Source organism: Bombina bombina, chromosome 2 (genome assembly GCF_027579735.1).
Source record: "Bombina bombina isolate aBomBom1 chromosome 2, aBomBom1.pri, whole genome shotgun sequence".
Taxonomy (NCBI): domain Eukaryota; kingdom Metazoa; phylum Chordata; class Amphibia; order Anura; family Bombinatoridae; genus Bombina; species Bombina bombina.
The window spans coordinates 765,502,417-765,507,416 of NC_069500.1; the positions used below are offsets into that span (position 1 = coordinate 765,502,417).

At 35.7% G+C, this 5,000-nt stretch overlaps 1 protein-coding gene across 1 annotated transcript in view; it reads right to left on the minus strand.

Moving 5' to 3' along the window:
* C2H19orf44 (chromosome 2 C19orf44 homolog) overlaps nt 1–783 on the minus strand; it is a 132,939-nt gene extending 132,156 nt beyond the window's left edge. Inside the window, exon 1 of the mRNA XM_053700046.1 lies at nt 717–783. The gene's annotated coding sequence lies outside the window, so the exon portion shown is untranslated. The remainder of the gene's footprint in view (nt 1–716) is intronic.
* Between the last annotated feature and the right edge of the window lie 4,217 nt (nt 784–5,000).

Below are 5,000 nucleotides of genomic sequence, written 5' to 3' on the forward strand. Positions count from 1 at the left end.
TATCTCAGTTCCTTTAACAGGCTTACATTTTAGCCAATCAACGCTGACTCATAAATATCTCCACGGGCTTAGAAATTAGCATATGTGCCTACTTATGTTTAGCTTTTAACAAAGAATACCAAGAGACCAAAGCAAATTTGATGATAAAAGTAAATTAAAATTGTATGCCCTATCTGAATCATGAAAGTTTAATTCTGACTAGACTGTCCCTTTAAACTATTAAAACAAGATAACTGATTTGTAAAGAGCTGCAACCCGCAGGAACAGGATGAAATGCAGTAACATAGTGAGTAGTCTACTAGTCTTTTGTACCTGTGAACAGAAGTTTAAATCTTATATATCTTGACAGTTTGTTTTTTAAAATGGTATGTTAGTCCAATAAAAAAGGTATCATTCATACTGCAATACGCTGGTTATTTTGCGATCTTGTCTAGTGGAGTCTAATACCGCTAAAGCAAATTTTGCGTGTGTATATACACACACACGCAAAAGTGCAAGATACGCAATGCTTTCAAGTTTTTATATACGACTGTATGTAGGAGAATGCAGAGGTAAGACAGTTTAAATAGTTTATCGTGCTAAATTAAATGTATACCGATTAGCATTATTGTGTAAAACCAGGATTTATACCGTAACATGGATGATTCTATTGTTGCTATTCAAACGAGGGTGCTCAATTAAATTACAGTTTCGATACAAAAAAAAACGATACCCACCTCTGTTATTTATAGGACGTTTATGCAGACACCTAACTATGTAATCACAAACCGTAAAGCACCGCTGCCGTACTTCTGCACCATAACGCTTCCAGTTACCAAGGAGGCCGAAGCAGCCAGGAAGTAGCTCATTTCCATCCAGTGACTAATCCCAGTCATGAGACTACAGTGGTCACATGACTATGAGAACTGTTGGAGGGAGATTTAATTAATGGTAGCGGCTAGATTCTATCCCTCTAAGGACCCTTTGACTTTACAGCAGTTACTTGACAGCAGCGATCACAATGGTAGAGAGCTGAGGAAGCAGATTACAGAATTTAGGGTGGCTGACTCAAATCAATAGGATACTTCTGTTTTACCTCTGCTGCTGAGTGCTTGGTCAGGAGTTGTTGTCTGGGCTTACGATGGACACACATGGAAGAAACACTAATGTGACAAAGGAGGGAGAAGATCATGTGTTTTTATGAAGCAAGAAGCTGAGATCCCGATTAGAGGCTCTAGATTTGTAGATTGTCTTTTTTTCATTTCTGAATACTGGGAACATGTGCCTAGGATTTGTGCTAGAAAATGAAGAACAGGGTTTGGTAAAATATTACACATGGAGCCCAACATTTGTTTTTTTTCATGTTTGTATTATTTGTTTTGTAGGAGAGAAGCTGTTATCTGAGACTGCAGATGAGCAATGGGAAACCAGTAAGATAAGTAAAACTGAACTTGCTAATCATACACAAAATGTTGTCTTTTGTATGCTGGTGGGGGTATCAGTCATTACATAATTAGTTACATTCAGCTAGAATTGTTACTGGTAATGTTACTCACTACACACTGGCTGCGTTCGGGCAGCGCTCAGGAGCTAGTGGAGGCACTTCGCTTCCAGCGATGACGTGGCGCTAGGCTTAGAGAAAACGTTTCCATGCGCGAAGGGAACTGCTGCACAATAATGGACTTTGCACATGCGAACGTTTAAGCTCAGAAAAACAAAAAAATGCGGCAGCAACAAGCAGAGTAAAAGGTGATTAAAATTCAAATGCTTTATTTAATATGTCTTAAAAAAGCCAATAGGCAAAGAATACAAAGGGTAGCAGGTGATAACCCTCCTTACATGTTTCGTGCCTATGCTCGGCACTTAATCATAGGAGTGAGATATGTTAGTACAACCCCTGCTATTTAAAGGGGAAGTACCCAATGATGGAAAAGCTATAGAAACACCTGTATCAAAATAGTGTTAAAACTGCTTACCCTCACCTAGCACTTACCATGAACACAGAAAAGTATATTGTATTTGAAAAATGTATGTACATATATGTATATGCTGAATTACTTAATAGGATATATAGTTATACATGATATGTAAGTACACATAAAACAACAACTTCAGCACTATGTTATAACCTTGTAACCTTATGTCTTTGTAGATACTAAGTATGAGTCACCTCCTATACACTAAAATGTGTTTATTATTTTGTGATAAATAAATGAATATAAAGGGAATTATATCAAGAAACAGGGGACTATAATCATATGCTCCTATTTATGGACCTAAATATATCCCATTATTTATTCATGCTTATACAAACCAAGTATATAATGTTTAAATTGAACTGAATAAGAACCTAAGATCCAATATTTGTTAAAGGTAAATTACTATATGCAATATTATTGAAAGACTTTGTTGAAATGTCTGCATAGTAAATTAAGTTGACCCTTAACAAATAGACCAAAAAAAAATATATATAAATAAATAAATAATTACTCCACATAATAGGACATGTCCCATTCTCTATTTAGACCCTGTGGTATTATCGTTTTAAGTTTGTAAATCCAAAATAATTCACGTTTGAGCAACAATTTTTGTTTGTTGCCCCCTCTAGTGGGTGACTGAATTTTATCAATAACTTTAACAGTGATGTGTGCTATGTGAGTCATATGTGTTTGATTGAAATGAACCGCTACCCGCCGAGTCTTTATTGTAGTTTTTAGTGTCCCTAATATGTTCTCTGATACGTGATCGGAGCTCTCTGGTCGTTTGACCAATATATTGTAGGGAACAAAGGGAACATTCTATTAAATAAACTACAAATTCAGTCCTACAATTTGCATAGAACTCCATATTATATCTTTCATGTGTTGCTGAACTGGTGAAAGTATCACTTCTTTCAATAACTTCACACGTAATGCATGGTTTAGTGCCACATTTGTATGTGCCTTTTTTCCTTATCCAGTTACTCCCCCGTTTATTTGTTATTGTATTTACCATACTGGGTACCAGCCTGGTGCCCAGAGTCGGAGGTTTTTTGGACACAAATTTACAAATATGAAAAATGTTACCCAAAGCTTCATCTTCTTTTAATATATGTAAATGTTTCTTGAGAATAGCTGTGATTTCATTGAATTGTTTAGAATACTCTGTGGTAAAGACAATTTTGTCTCTACTAAAATCTTGATCTGGTCTCTTTTTGGTTGCAATGACCTCTCTTTGAGTCTTATATTTTATCTTTTCGTGAGATTCATTAAGAATCTTATTCGAATATCCCCTTTGCTTTAATCTGTTTGTAAGATCAGTGCATTGTGAATTGAATTTCTCAGTACAATTAGTGTTTCTTCTCATTCTAATATATTGAGCTTTGGGGATTGATCTAATTAAATGTGGAGGATGGCATGATTTGGCGTGGAGTATGGTATTTCCAGCCGTTGGTTTACGATATGTGTCAGTCATTATTACACCTTTTTCTGGATCACCTGTGAGTTCTAAATCTAAGAAACATATTTTATATTGTTGTAATTCACCTGTGAATCTCAAATTTAAATCATTGGTATTAACATACTCTAAAAAGGTGCTCAGCTCAAGTTTATCCTCCACTATAAATATAAGATCATCTATGAAACGCATATACTTAATAATATGCTTTGCAAATGGATTGGAAAGAGTGTATAGGTATAAATCCTCCCACCACGCTACATACAGGTTGGCAAACCAGAAGGGGGAGTTCAGAGTTCTATCCCACAAACTTCAGGGGTCCATATATCAATATGTATCAGAGGAGAGTCCAGAAGGATTTGTTAGATTTAGAGACAGAGATAAAAACAAAGGGCACCACTGGGAAACCTAATCTCACAAAAGCAGAATTTAATGCATTACACAAACTAAAACAAAATGATAGTATTGTGATAAGAACATCTGACAAGGGTGGTAATGTAGTGGTCCTTGATAAGGAATACTACTGTAATGAGGCTTACAGACAATTGTCTGATACCAAAACGTACAGAAAGCTGGATAGGAATCCAACACAGATATTTAAGTCTAAACTATATTCAATAATAGAACAAGGAATAGCCATCAATGTCTTCACTGAGGAACAGGTCAAAAATATGATACCGGATTATCCATTAGTGCCTATATTCCATCATGTGCCTAAAACACATAAAAATATGACCTCTCCCCCAGGAAGACCCATCATTTCAGGCATTGGCTCTATGTTTGAGCCATTGTCTGAATGGGTCGATTCCATACTCCAGCCTTTGGTTAAAAGCCTTAATAGTTATTTACGAGATTCAACACATTTGTTGAATTGTTTGGAATATGTAGAATGGAACAAGGAGTTCAGATGGGTGGCTATTGATGCCACCTCCCTTTACTCAAGTATACCCCACACGCTAGGATTAAAAGCCATTAGATATTTCTTGGATACAGCCACACGTTATTCTTTAGAATTCAAACTTTTTTTCTGTGAAATCATTGAATTCTTATTAAAACATAATTTTTTTATGTTTAATAATGAATACTATGTGCAGGTTTGTGGCACAGCGATGGGGGCAAAATTTGCCCCCTCGTTTGCCAACCTGTATGTAGCGTGGTGGGAGGATTTATACCTATACACTCTTTCCAATCCATTTGCAAAGCATATTATTAAGTATATGCGTTTCATAGATGATCTTATATTTATAGTGGAGGATAAACTTGAGCTGAGCACCTTTTTAGAGTATGTTAATACCAATGATTTAAATTTGAGATTCACAGGTGAATTACAACAATATAAAATATGTTTCTTAGATTTAGAACTCACAGGTGATCCAGAAAAAGGTGTAATAATGACTGACACATATCGTAAACCAACGGCTGGAAATACCATACTCCACGCCAAATCATGCCATCCTCCACATTTAATTAGATCAATCCCCAAAGCTCAATATATTAGAATGAGAAGAAACACTAATTGTACTGAGAAATTCAATTCACAATGCACTGATCTTACAAACAGATTAAAGCAAAGGGGATATTCGAAT